The sequence below is a fragment of the Loxodonta africana genome, chromosome 24, assembly GCF_030014295.1.
Source record: "Loxodonta africana isolate mLoxAfr1 chromosome 24, mLoxAfr1.hap2, whole genome shotgun sequence".
NCBI classification, from domain to species: domain Eukaryota; kingdom Metazoa; phylum Chordata; class Mammalia; order Proboscidea; family Elephantidae; genus Loxodonta; species Loxodonta africana.
Window position 1 is genome coordinate 40144953 of NC_087365.1, and position 14712 is coordinate 40159664.

The 14712-nt window shown below is 46.4% G+C and overlaps 1 long non-coding RNA gene across 1 annotated transcript in view; it reads right to left on the bottom strand.

Annotated features, from left to right (window-relative positions):
- Nucleotides 1-9351: 9351 nt before the first annotated feature.
- Nucleotides 9352-14712, bottom strand: part of LOC135228611 (uncharacterized) — a 49381-nt gene continuing 44020 nt past the window's right edge. Inside the window, exons 3-5 of the long non-coding RNA XR_010319281.1 lie at nt 11010-11117; nt 10159-10319; nt 9352-10063 (exon numbers count right to left, since the gene is read on the bottom strand). This is a non-coding gene — a long non-coding RNA (uncharacterized LOC135228611). The remainder of the gene's footprint in view (nt 10064-10158; nt 10320-11009; nt 11118-14712) is intronic.

A 14712-nucleotide genomic window follows, 5' to 3' on the forward strand; every position in this document is an offset into this window, starting at 1 on the left:
CAGCAATAGATAATGAACAAACAAGGGAACAGCTTTCACTGTTGTTGGGAGTCAGGCAAATCTAGATGTCTTAGAAATGACATCTAAGTCAGAGTTTAAAGAGCTTAGGCCAAAATGGAGGGAAAGAGCAGGCATTGCAGGTAGAGGGAAGAGCATGTGCTAAGTCACAGGTGAGTGAAGTGAGCTGGCATTTTGCGGTTTTGTCTGCAGCATAGAAGGCACTGCATTAAGTGGTGGGAGATTGGGCAGATGCCAGCTTGTAACAACCGGACTCCCGATTCGCCTAGGACAGTCCTGGGTTATGTCTGTACACTAGGCATTCCCTGCAACTTACTATTTGTCCTGGATAAAATCATCCTGATCTAGATAAGTTATATGACTACTCTGGCTATGAGCCCAGTGTGCCAGGCTAAGGCATTTGGGCTTTACATCGTGTTTGGATCAGAGAACGCACCAGTGTGCAGGATAAACTGGTACGGAGGGTGAACTGGAATGGAGAATGGGCATGCAGGTGGGACGAGAAGAGAGGCTGGGAAGGAGATGGGTAGAGTTCCTCACCTAGCACATTCAGTGACCGTGACAGCCTGTGTTAAGACAGGAGCAGCGGTGATGGGGTGAAGGAAATAATAGAAAAATCCAGGTGATATTAAGCAGGCTTGGCTGCAATAGGAAATGGAGAAGATGCAGCCAGGGGTAAGTCTGATGCTATCAGGGGAGTGTGGCCCCCACATTCCAGGGACCAGAGCCCTGTCTAAAAATGGCTCCCAAATGAGTCACCTCCATCCCAGCCAACAAAGAGTTTGGCTGGCTTGCCACTAAATTGCAGGGGATTTGGCCAAACAAACTGAACCCACGTGGAATCTTGGCTCACGAAGACCCCACTGGAGCCCAGGCTGCTACTCAGGCAGTGCCGTGGCCGGGATGGATGTGTAATCTCAAATCCCTCTCACAACAAATTTGCAAGGGTGCTCGTTATTCTTTTTCATTTTACAGCGAAGGACTCAGGCCTGGGAGAAGCTGCCAATGGCTTCCCCGATACAGGCTGCAGGCTGCACTGCCAGGATTCAAACCCAGGCCTCCCCAGATCCCCAGCATCAGCTGGGAAGAGATTTTGAAGTGAAATCCCTAGAAATGTTCTCTTGCCTGGGATACCTTGGCTGAACTTGAGTCACCCTCCTAATAAAAATTCCATGTTCCATCAGCAGAATGTTTCCAGCCCAATTAGATCAATTTTCTCTAAGTAGCAATAAATGTGTTTTCCTTTCAGAGGCCAGCCCGACACATTAGGCAGGCTTGGGGCAGCCATTCCCCCAGGCCACTGGCTCCGAGTGTGTGGGGGCAGGGGTCACGGCAACGCTGCCCCCAGCTCATTAGTGGGGCCCATTCATCTTTGCTGGGGACACCAGCACTCAACATGGTGGCGGGGCTTAGGGCGGGGACGTGCGGGCAATTCATCAGGGACTCCAGTTCACCAGAGACAAGAGCAGAAAAGCAGGCTGCTCAGCGGCCAGCAGGAGCTCCAGGCCCGGCAGCAGAGGACCGGAGGCACCTGGTTAAAGGTTAACCTGGACCAGGATGTCTGTCTGTGGGAGCCGCAGCCACCATGTGGGGACTGAAGGGCCCTGGGCAGGCCCCTTTCACATGCACCTGGCCCCTGTCTGCTAGCTGGCCTGCCTTCCGGCCATCACCCCAACCCCCAAAATCCATCCATGCAAGGCCTAGAGGGGCTAGAGAATGATGTTGCCACTCAGGTCCCCTGCCAGGGACCTGACTGGAATAGCCCTTTGATTTGCAAAGTCAGACTCTAGGAATGGGACTGGCTGTAGCCCTGCCCTGCCCTACCTGAGCCGCCAGGCCTGCCAGAGCTTGGTAGAAGGAATGAGATCCCCCAGCTTCCCCAGGGTTGGGGCTCAGGTTCCACCATCCTGTGAGGTAGAGCCAGGTAGAGGTCACACCTCTGGACACAGAACTCCCAAAAAATCAAAAAAAAAAAAAAACCTGTTGCCGTTGAATCGATTCCAACTCACAACCCTATAGGACAGAGTAGAACCGCCCCATAGGGTTTCCAAGGAGTAACTGGTGAATTTGAACTGCCGACCTTTTTGTTAGCAGCGGAGCTCTTAACCACAACACCATCAGGGCTCCTCAGAACGCCCAAAGGGGCTTGAAATTCACACCTGCCTTTGGCTGCAACAGAATCACCTGGGGAGTCTGCATACCAGGACATCATCTCCTGGGCTGCACACTGACCTTGATGAATCAGAGTCTCTGGAGCTGGGGTCTGGGAATCTGTATGTTTTCCACACAGCTCACCAAAGATTGAGACCCACTGCCCTTAAAGAAAGAGATCACAGCCCTGCCTTGAAGAATCCAGGGAGAGGCCGACTCCAGCACTCAGGGGCACTAAGTGTTGGGGCATTCCAGGTTGAGGAACTGCCTATGCAAACGCACAGAGGCCCCAGCATGGTAGGTGAGCAATGGGAAGTCTGGGCGACTGAAGGTGGCAGTTGATGTCAGAGAGAAGGAAGAAGCCAGGTCATAAGGGACCTTATGGAATCCCTGGGGGGTATAAACAGTTAAGGTGCTGGGCTGCTAACTGAAAGACTGGAAATTAGAGCCTGCCCAGAGGGTCCTCAGAAGAAAAGGCTGGTGATCTACTTGCAAATAATCAGCCATCGAAAATCCTGTGGAGCACAGTTCTACTCTGACACATGTGGGTTGCCATGGGTCAGAGCTGACTCACCAGAAAATAGTTAAGGGGCCTTATCGATCACTGTAAGAAGTCTGGAGTGAAGAAAGAGGTCCTGTAAAACACCTGTTGGAGCCAAGGATTCATGCCCTTCCCAGAACTTGGGGTTTCTCAATCTCAGGGACACGTTCCCCACATTCACCCCTTTGGGCCACGTGAGAGGCAAGCCCCAGGGATTCCAATTCACTTGGCAGATACGTCCTGAGCACCACCAGGCCCGACACAAGGTGCTGGGGGTACAATGAAGAAGCAGCGTCCACCCTGCGAGTCCACAGGCGGCAGAGGAGCCAGGCATTAACCAAAACCCACATGAGCAAGTACACAACTACAAGCTGTGGTGGCCCCTTTGAAGGAGAAGCCTGAGCAGCTAGAAGCTTGTACAACCAGTCACACAGCAGGTGAGGAGTCAGCTGGGGCTGCCACACAAATGGTGGAACCACTTCTGGCTTTCCAGGCTGTTCTTCAGCCTAGCCAACCCCCCTCACCTCCTCGGGCCAGGACATTCTCCCTCCTGCCTTGGCAGCCTGGTCCCTTGGAGTCTCCAGCCCCCGCCCAGCACAATGTCTTTCCTGGAAGCTGGATTAACAGCATCTGAGCAAACCTGCACGGGAAGCAGAGCTCAGGGTAACCTTTCCGCAGAGCCCAGGGGGCCTTGCAGAGGTCTCTGTGATTTATCACGACCCCAGTCTTGCTTCCCCTCTCAGCAGGGAGCTCTTCTGTCAGCGCCCGCCCTTTCCAGCTCGAGCTACTGTTTCACCCCCCACCCTGCCCCAACCCGGGACTCAAGGGTAAAATCCACATCCTCAGAACGACCGACCGAGCTGGCCCAAATGTCACCTCTTCACATAACCCTCTGCTGACCTGACTCCTCAGCACCTCATTCACAATTGAAACTAAATAATAAAGGATTACAAAATTAGCTGTTCGGTGTCTGTCTGTCCTGTAGGCTGCAAGCTTTAGGAGAACTAAGACGACTTCCTCATCCATCTCCAGTTGACCGGTGGCCGTTGAGTTGACTCTGCCTCATGGGGATCCCAGAGCTGCAAGCTTTAGGAGAACTAAGATGACTCCCTCATCCATCTCCAGTTGACCAGTGGCCATTGAGTTGACTCTGCCTCATGGGGATCCCATGTGTGTCAGAGTAGAAATGTACTCCATAGGGTTTTCAATGGCTGATTTTTCAGAAGTGCATCACCAGGCCTTTCTTCAAAAGTGCTTCTGGGAGAACTATAACCACCGATTTTTTTGGTTTGCAGCCAAGTGTGTTAAACATTTCCACCACCCAGGGATTCCTCATCCACCTCAGTACTCCAAAATCTAGCCCCATGCCTGTGACATAGTGGCGTTTTGTAAACACTGGTTAGTAAATGATCAAAACAATTGATTATTTAACCACACTTCTACCAAAGCCACAAGATGACCCGTAGGCTTGACACCAGTCTGTGGGACTACTGAGAAAACCAGGAGAACAAAGACAAGAGGGATGGTCCACAGGGTGGAGGGACCGGCCTGAGAAAGGGCCACAGGGTAGGCAAGCGCTAAGTGGGTGTGGAGAGCAGTGAGCATTTAAGTTTGCATAATTGTTGGAAACCCTGGTGGTGTAGTGGTTAAATGCTATGGCTGCTAACCAAAAGGTCGGCAGTTCTAGTCCACCAGGTGGTCCTTGGAAACCCTATGGGGCAGTTCCACTCTGTCCTGTAGGGTCGCTATGAGTCAAAATTGACTAGACGGCAACAGGTATGGTATGGTATGGTATAATTGTTGTAGAAATGTAGATAGCACAACATTGGCTATTTCAACATTTTTCACGTGTACAATTCTATGAGACCAATGACATCAATCATGTTGTGCAAACATCACCGGTATCTGTTGGCAAATTTTCCATTCCCATAAACAAAAACTCAGAGCTACCCAAACAACGAATCCCCCTTTTGCCCATCTTTCCCGCCCCTGGCAACCACTACTCAACTCTGATCTCTACATTTGCAAGGCTCAATTTTGCAGCCTCTTGGTTGCTGGGCTTGGGTGATGGCCGTGGGGAGCCCCTGAAGTTTTGTGAGTGGTGGCGTGATGAGAGCTGGGTTGTGTTGACGGGGAGGTGGTGGTGGTGATGGTGGCTGGGTGCCTTCAAGTCTATTCCGACTCATAGTGATCCCATGTGACAGAGCAGAACTGCCCCATAGGTCTTTCTCCCATGGAGCCACTGGGTGGGTTCTAGCAGGTAATAACATGCCCACAAATCAGTGAAAAGGGTGAAGCTGGAGCTCAGGAAAAGGGTTTGGGCTGCCCCACAGAAAGGACAATTGAGGGAGTGCAGAGAGGCCAATTACACAGAATCTGGGGAAACTATAGCACAGAAAAGAGGGGTTCAGTAGAGAAGGCATGATGAGGAAAGCAGAGTAGTGAGCAGAGAGGTAGGAGAAAGCCAGGTAAGGCCCGTGTGTGGGGGAGGGGGAAGGAGGGCACCACCTTTGCTCATGTCTTTCTCTTATCTGCCTACTCTGTGAGTCAAGGGAACCTAATTTCAAAACCAGAGACTTGATTATTTCAAAACCTGACCCCCTCAGGGGTTAGCTATAAAACCTGGCCAAGTTGCTATGCTTTCAGTAGTCCATTTTCCCATCTGCAAATTAGAGCTGGGTGACCTCAGTCTGTTGAGGTATAAGGTATGTAACACACTAGGATACCAAGCTCAGGTCCCAGCACACAGCTGTCCGCTGGATTTTTCAGCCACACGACCTTGGTGCAAACCAGGATTTCTCAGCCCTGGCACTGTTGACATCTTGAGCTGGAAAAGTCAGTTGTGGAGACTATCCAGTGCCTTATAGGATGTTTAGCAGCATCCCTGGCCTCTACTCATTAGATGCTAGTAGCACACCCCAGTAGTGACAACCAAAAATGTCTCCAATTGTTACCAAGTATCCCTAGGGGACAAAATCACCCCTGGTTTGAGAAACAATAGTACAAACCCTGCTGGTCTGTGACCACCTCTTTGAGGAAAGCTGTGTACAGGTGTCTCCTGCTACCTTTGTCTCCCGGAAGTCCAGTTCTCTGTGATCATGCACTCATGCATTCTATCAACAAACATTCTTTGAACATTTATCCTGGGCCAGACCTTGTTCTGGGCCCTAAAGAACGCAGTGAATAGGACAGCGATCCTGCTCTCAGATAGTTTCCTATTAGTGGAGGAAACAATTTTGATGCAGTGAGATCACACAGCCACACAGTTAGGCAGAAGGGGGACTGTAGGATCTGAGGGGAAGATGCAGGGCTGCCATGTGCAGTTGTCCAGGTTGCACTCTACTCAAAGATAGCCAGCCAAGGAGTCAGCGGGAGCTGAAATTTAGCCGACAAGTCCACGTGCCAAGGCCCTTACCCTTGTGAGGACTGTGTCCTGGAAGAAAGGACACCTGTTTCTAATTCAGAGGCAAGCACTTTCCTTTTGCCAAGTGATATGATCACCCAGAATAGGGGGCCTTTTCTTAATTTGCATAAAAGGACTACATAGGTAACTGTGGCCCTGGCAGGAAACTTAAGCTCTTTCTGGGGATAGTCATGGAGGCCTTCACAGAGGAGGCGATATCTCAGCTAGATCTTAAACCACAAATGTGGCAGGAAGCGGAATCTGTTCCAAGGAACGACAATGGCACAGATGTCTGAAAGTGCCTGATGTACTTGGAGGTAGAGAAGGAAGCTCTGCCTAGCTGGAACATCAAGTTTGTTGGGGGTAGGATTCTGAGATATGGGGTTCAGTTTGAGTCATGCAGAGTCTGGGAGGCCTATAGAAGTATTACAGATAGAATTGTGTTCCCCAAAATATGTGTTTTAAATCCTAACCCCTATACTGCAGAAATTACTGAACAATATCATTAATGTCACACACAAGTAAGATTTTGAAGATAATTCAAAAGAAGTCGCAGCAGTACATTGACAGAGAACTGGCAGAACTTCAAGCCGGATTCAGATTCAGAAGATGATGTAAAATGAGAGATATTGGTGCTGCTGTCAAGTGGATCCTGGCTGAAAGCAGAGAATACCAGAAAAGATGTTCACCTGGGTTTTACTGACTACACGAAGGCATTCGACTGTGTGGATCATAACAAATTATGGATAACATTGTGAAGAATGGAAATTCCGGAACACTTCATCTTGCTTATGCGGATCCTGTACATAGACCAAGAGCCAGTTGTTCAAACAAACAAGGAGATACTACGTGGTTTAAAATCAGAAAAGGTATGTGTCAGGGTTGTTTTCATCCTTTCACCATTCTTATTCAATCTGTATGCTGAGCAAATAACCCAAGAAGTTGGACTATATGAAGACGAATGTGGCATCAGAACTGGAGAAAGATTAATTAACAACGTGTCATACACAGATGACAAAACCTTGCTTGCTGAAAGTGAAGAGGACTTGAGGCACTTACTGATGAAGATCAAAGACTACAGCCTTCAATATGAATTACACCTCAACGTAAAACAAAAATCATCACAACTGGACCAATAAGCGACATCATGATAAATGGAGAAAATGTTGAAGTTGTCAAGGATTTTGTTTTACTTGGATCCATAATCAACACCCATGGAAGTAACAGTCAAGAAATCAAACAATGTATTGCCTTAGACAAATCCAGGCAACAGACTTCTTTAAAGTGTTAAAAAAGCAAAGATGTCACTTTGAGAGCTAAGGTATGCTGACCCAAGCCATGGTATTTTCAGTTACCTTAAACACATGTGAAAGCTGGACAATGAATAAGGAAGACCAAAGAAGAACTGATGCCTTTGAATTATGGTGTTGGCAAAGAATATTGGATATACCATGAAATGCCAGAAGAACAAACAAACCTGTCTTGGAAGAAGTTCAGCCAGAATGCTCCTTAGAAGCAAGGATGGGGAGACTGTGTCTCACATACTTTGGACATGTTATTAGGAGGGACCAGTCCCTGAAGAAGGACGTCGTGCTTGGTAAATTAAAGGGTCAGCAAAAGAAAGGAAGACCCTCAACAGATGGTGTCTTCTTCACCTAGTGCCACTATAACAGAAATACCACTAGTGGATGGCTTTAACAAAGAGAAATGTATTTCCTCACAGTAAAGTAAGCTAAAAGTCCAAATTCAGGGCGTCATCTCCAGGAGAAGGCCTTCTCTTTGTTGGCCTTCTCATCAATCTTCCCCCAAACTCGGAGCTTCTCTGTGCAGGGACCCCAAAGGACATGCTCTGCTCCCTGCACTGCTTTCTTGGCGGTATGAGGTCCCAACTCTCTACTTGCTTCCTTTTCCTTTTGTCTTTTTTAAGTTAAAAGGTGGTGTAAGCCACACCCCAGAGAAACTCCCTCTACTTTGGATCAGGGATGTGACCTTAGTAAAGGTGTTACAATCCCATCCTAATTCTCTTTAACATAAAATTACAATCACAAAATGGAGGACAACCACACAATACTGGGAATCATGGCTCAGGCAAATTGATACATTTTGGGGGGGACATAATTTAATCCATGACAGATGGATTACACAGTGTCTGCAACAAAGGGCTCAAACAGAGCAACAATCGTGAGGATGGTGTAGGACTGGGCAGTGTTTCGTCCTCTTGTACATAGGGTTACTATGAGTCGGAACTGACTGGACGGCATCCAACAAGAGCAACGACATACTGTGGAAGTAATCCCATTTGGGAATAAGGTTTTCTTTGTTACGTTAATGAGATCGTATCAGTGTTATGCTAATGAGCTCATATGCCTTAAGCCAATCACTTTTGAGATATAAAAAGAGCAGATTAGGCACAGAGAGAAGCAAGCACGAATGGGGAAAGATAGATGCCACATGGACTTCTCTAAGGAACGCCAAGAAGAATCTGAGACAAGGATATTCCCCCAGAGCAGGCAGAAAGAGTCTTCCCCTAGAGCCAATGCCCTGAATTTGGACTTTTAGCCTCCTAAACTATAACAAAATAAATTTCTGTTTATTAAAGTCACCCACTTGTGGTATTTCTATTATAACAAAGATGAGGACATTCAGAGGGAGGTGCCTAGGAGGTGGCCAAATGCCCATGTCTGGCGCTCTGGCACAAGGGCTGGGCGGGCTCCACACCAGCCTCCTGATGTCACTCCAGGAGGCCGGCATGGCCCAGGCTTGGCCACCCTCCCACCAACTCAGCCCCAGAGACTTCCCTCCGCCAGCTCAGAGGGTCGCCTGGCTGTTTGGTGACTAGCTTTCAGGGTCTTTTAGTAAGGCCGCCCCTGCAGTGACTCCACTTCCCAGCACTTAACTCCAAGACAGGTATTGATGGTGCCTTGACCTTCCCTAATATATTGCCACAAGGTGACGTGAGCCAGTCCTGCAGTCCCGGTCAGGCCACGGCCCCTCCCTGGGCCTGAGCAAAGAACATGAAAATACCATCAAGCTAGGAATAAGGTTTGCGATACAAATGACAGTAAGTAAGTTGTTTTCAGAAGGCAAGAGGTCCCCCACAGACTAATGGCCATCGTGGCTTCTTCGCCCTCCCTCTCCAGCTTCTCACCCCCACCCAAGCTGGCCCATCTGGAAAGCTGCAGTTGCTCCAGCACCCCCCTCCCCCCCACCCCACCACCCTTTTGCTGACGGTATAACCTTCAGGAACCTGAAATTCCTGAGTGCTCCCCAGAGCTCAATGCATCTTGAAGGAAAATTTGTGTAATGTCATTTCAGGCTGTCCCTAATCCAGAATTATTGAGGGGGGGCTGGGACCTGGGAATTGCCTCTGACACTTGACAAATACTTGGCTTTGTGCAAATGGACAGGCTCCTGAAATAACTGCCTTTGGATGTCACATGAAGAGAAATTAATTCTTTATTAACTTCCGCAATGATAATCTAATAAACCCATGCGGGCCTCCCGGCCCCAGCATTTAAAGAGCTTGGTGGTTTGGATGCAAATATCTCTCGACCCCATTTTGTTGGGAATGTGCTCATGGAGGGGAGAAATAATCAGCTCTAGAGGTCAGATGTCAGCTGACAGTCAAAATGGGTGACTCCCCCAGCTCCCAGCAGACTTGAGAGTCAGGAGGCTCGGCCATCCAGTGGTGACCAGCTGTACCAGATTTTCCAGGATGGGCCTCAATTTCAGATATTCTGTCCTTTTGTCCCCCAAAAAACATTAGTTCTAGTCAGAGAACAGTCTCTGCTATTTACTCAACTTAAAAGGGCACCGTAGCCCTGACCCACCAGTTCTGAAGGGCCATTTGTCCGTTCTTTCTTTCAACTCCTGGGAGCCCAGCACCAGCCAGGCACTGGGGTATGGTAGTGAGCATGGCAGACAAGTCTTCTGTCCTCAGGGCTTACGGTCTAGTGGAGAGGCAAACAAAAAACTTGTTTATAATTATAAATTGTGAGAAATTTTGTGAGGATAAAGACTATCTGGAAAACTAAATAAGCCTTACTTCTCCTCAGAGCCAAGCCCAGAGCCCTGTCGCCATGGGGTCCACTGAGGCAGGCAGCCCAACCGAGAGGCCTTTGGGTCCTTCATGCTCAGCCTTTCTGGTGAAATCTGGTCTCCACACTCCTGTCATGAGCACTGACAGAAAAAGTCTGAGGGTTCATGCTGGAGGCAGGAAGAGCAAGGAAAGGGAAGAAATGGCAGTCATCACCTCCCAGAGCTGATAGGGGCTGCAGAGGTCTTCCATGACAGGGAAATCAGAAACTCCCAAATGCCAGGGACAGAAGACCCTAGCCTGATCTGATACTTGGCTAGTTCCTGTTTGCATACTGCCCACAATGAGGTACTCACCACAGCTCATGGCTCTGGAAATCTAGTCAGTAAGCAAGCTCTTCTTTTACAAACCAATGTATATAGATGTAAAATCGTTGTTGTTGGTTGCTTTCAAGTTGGCTCTAACTCACAGTTATCCCATGTACAATAGAACAAAACACTGCCCAGTCCTGTGCCATCTTCACAATTACTGGTATGCTCAAATCCATTGTTGTGGACACTGTGTATTTTGAGTGCCTTCCAACCTAGGGGCTCATCTTCCAGCCCTGTATCATATAATATTCTCCTGTGATCCACTGAGTTTTCATTGGCTAATTTTCAGAAGGAGATAGCCAGGCCTTTCTTCCTAGTGTCTCTTAGTCTGGAAGTGCTGATGAAAGCTGTCTACCATGGGTGGCCCTTCTGGTATTAGAAATACCAGTGGCACAGCAGCTTACAGCATCATAGCAACACAAAAGCCACCACAGTACAACAAACTGACAGGTGGTGGATATATGAAATTAGAGTATGAGAAAGACATACCACAAACTAGCAAAGAAATGAAGAATTATTCAATTCATGGTCTTAAATCAATGGTCCAACTATGTGAGGTTGCCAGTGGATTTGCAAGTTCAGTAAAAAATAAGAAAACTGGAAAAAAAAAAAAAAAGTCAGTAAATGGCATTTCGAAGCAGGGAAAAGATTTTCTAAGCATAAAAACAATGGAAGAATTCACAAAGGAAAAGATAATGAATGTGACTGCATAAAAATTTTGAATTTCTCTATGTTATACACTCAAGCATGATAATCAATACCACTTCTTAAAAGGGGCAAAGGTCAAAGCAGATAATTCAAGAAATATAAACAGCTAATATACATATGGAAAAAATGTTCAATTATGCCCATAATCATAGAAATGCAAGTTAAAGCCACAGTAAGATGTCATTTTTCACCTATCAAATTGATTTTTTTTTTTTTTAATTTTAATGATATTCAGTGCTGAGAATGAAGAGACATGTACTTTCCTACATTGATGGTGGAGAACCAACTTGCTGCAACTCTTCTGGAAATTGCTTTTTAAGTATGTATCAAGAACTTGAAAATTTTTTACATCAGATGCTTCAATACACAAAGATCGTGGTTTCAAAAGGAAGGAGCGGTCTAGATGAAAAGCGGCTTAGAAAATGTAGCAACCAAATGCAAAATGCAGACTTGTTTAGATCCTGATTCAAAAAAGCCAGCTGTGAAAAAATGTTTTTGAAATAATTGGAGAAAATTGAACATGGCCAGGTATTAGATGTTGTTTAGGAATTATTGTCAATATTTTAGGTATGCTAGTGGCATTCTGGAAGCCCTGGTGGTGTAGTGGTTAAGAGCTACATCTGCTAACCAAAAGGTCGGCAGTTCGAATTCACCAGGCACCCCTTGGAAACTCTATGTGGCAGTTCTACTCTGCCCTATAGGGTCGCTATGAGTCAGAATTGATTTGATGGCAACGGGTTTGGTTTTTAGTGGTATTCTGGAGCACTGGTGGCACTGTAGGGGAAATGGTACAATGTGAGAGACTTGCCTTAAAACATTTCAACCACAAAAAATGGGAGGGGTAGATAAAACCAGATTATCAGAATGCTGGTAATTGTTGAAGTTGGGTGATATACAGGGGGCTTCATTATACTATGCTTTATTGTCTTGTGTATATTTGAAATTTTTCATAATAAGTTTTTTTTTTTAAATATATCAGTTGAACCAATCATCCTTGTCTGGAATTCTATGCTCAGGAAATTATCAAAGATGTGTACAAAGATGTAGTTTCAAAGTGTATCAACGAGAAGGCTAGTTATACAAGAAAAAAATCCCTTACAAGCAAAATATCCAACAACAAACAAAATGTCCACTAATAAGTTGTGGTACAGCCTGAAAACTGAATATTAGGCCACTATTATAATTTTTTTTTATTATAAAAAGGTATTTTTAAAAACACATGATGCCTTTGGAAAATGCTTGTGTGTTAAGTGAAGGGAAAAAAAAGCAAGATACAATCTGTATACTCACTATGATCCCAGTTATCTTAAAAAGGGAATATATTAGCAAGAAAAAAAAAAGACCAAATGTTAACTGTGCTCAACTTTGGGAGGTATAATTACAAATGATTTTTATTTGCATCTTTAAAATTTTCTGTATGCAACAAGGTGGAAAAAATGTAATTATCTTAAGAGTTAATGCCAAAATTCCCTTTAGGAAAGAAACTGGCCTTGGAGAAACACCTTGATAAGCACATGGACTAGAGTGAGGCTAGGAGAATATAAACCACCCGTGAACGCAAGGAACTCCAGGGAAGGGCTTTGAAAGCCCTCCACTTGTGGAATGGAGGGTTCTGGTTCATTTCATCTAGAACTCCGAAGGACAGTGCCTCTCTCCCTGTACCCCAGCGGACCTCTGAGTAACCTGTATTTTCCAAGTTCTCTGCAATAAGCAGCTATCGCTTCTACAACCAGAGGGCAGGGGAGAAGGTTTTATTTTTCTTTTTTAAGAAATACAAAAAGTCCTCTTTATCCCAAGCTGGACCCTGCCTTCCTGGAGTCCCCTTCTATTGGCTTTACCCACCTGGAAACATCCACATCAAATCTTCTCCATCTCACATCTGCAGCTCAGGATGTAAAGATGGCACCCACTTCCTCTGTCTGCTCTAGCTCCGCTAGGGTATCCCTGATATTGTTGTGGTTCTGAGTCCCCTCCCCAGGCTAGGCTCTCTCCTCTAGGTGGGCTCCAGGAGGCCTAGATGCTGTTTAAAGAGAAGTATGCACTCCTGAACACAATGGATCTGACCAATTCAGCATAAAATGTGACTATCACCTCCCTCAAGGAGCCCTGGAGGTGCAGTGGTTAAAGTGCTCAGCTGCTAACCAAAATGTTGGCAGTTTGAACCCACCAGCTGTTCTGTAGGAGAAGGATGTGGCAGTCTGCTTCCATAAAGATTACAGCCTTGGAAACCCTATGGAGCAGTTCTACTCTGTTCTATAGGGTTACTATGACTTGGAATAGACTTGATGGCAATGGGTATATCACCTCCCTCAAACTAGGCTCTATACTTCTTATAATGCATTTAAATGAATAATTTCTTTTGTAAGGATCAGCACAAAGCTAGTTCCTATGAGATGGAGGTTATAGGTGTCCCAAATGTCCAACTTTTCCAAATTGATGTACCACTCCACCATCTCTAACATCAACTCTTCCTCCTCTCCTCAGTACTCTCCCTCCTGTCTTTGGGGTCCATAATTCACTGCAACATCTCACAGACCTCACGAACCATATCCAGGAAATGGCTCACACAGTTGTGGAGGCTCGCAAGTCCCAACTCCGTTGGTCAGGCATAGGCTTCTCCTGACTCACATGGCCGCAGGAGCCAACAAACCCAAATTGGCAGGCCAGATGACAGGCTGCTGGCTCACAAGGCTGTGAACCTGGTGAATCAAGTCAAACAATAGGCTGCTGGCCCACAGAACTGCGGAAGCTGGTGAATTCCAAAATCAACAGGTCAGACAGCAGGCCACTGGCTCAAGTCTCAAGAACCAGAGATCACGCAATGACAAGCCAGATGGAGGATCCAGATGTAGAGAGAGAAAGAAAGAGAGCCTTGCTAGAGCAGCTACATATATACATTGGATACAGGCCATACCCCAAGGAAAGGCATGACTTGAGTAAGTGTAGGGCTTGGGTCACACTGTCCTGCAAAGCTATGACTCAAGATACACCCCACACTAATCCTGGCTCATTAACATACAGAGGTTAGGATTTACAATACATAAAATGGAGGATAATTACATCAGATCACAAAGTGGAGGACAGTCACACAATACCGGGAATTACGGCCTTGCCAAGCGGACACACAACACCAGCCACCACACCTCTTTAGAGTTCCATATATCTTATTTGCATGGTCCCACCCAATCATCGTGTGGGAGTCACAAAGACTATGGCTGGAAGGGCCATATTAACAGTAATTCACTGCACTACAGCATGTAACAGTAACGCTATTAAGTTTCTGTTAATTCATATTATGTCAGTTATGCTATTGTCTCTCAGTTTCAGATGCACCCTTCTAGAGTCTGCTTTGTAATGCTGGACCTGTGGTTGTCCTCCATTTTGTGATTGTAATTTTCCTACGTGTCGTAAATCCCAATCTCTGCCTGTGGTTAATGAGGCAAGACTAAATTATATTAAAGAGGATTAGGGTGGGATTGTAACA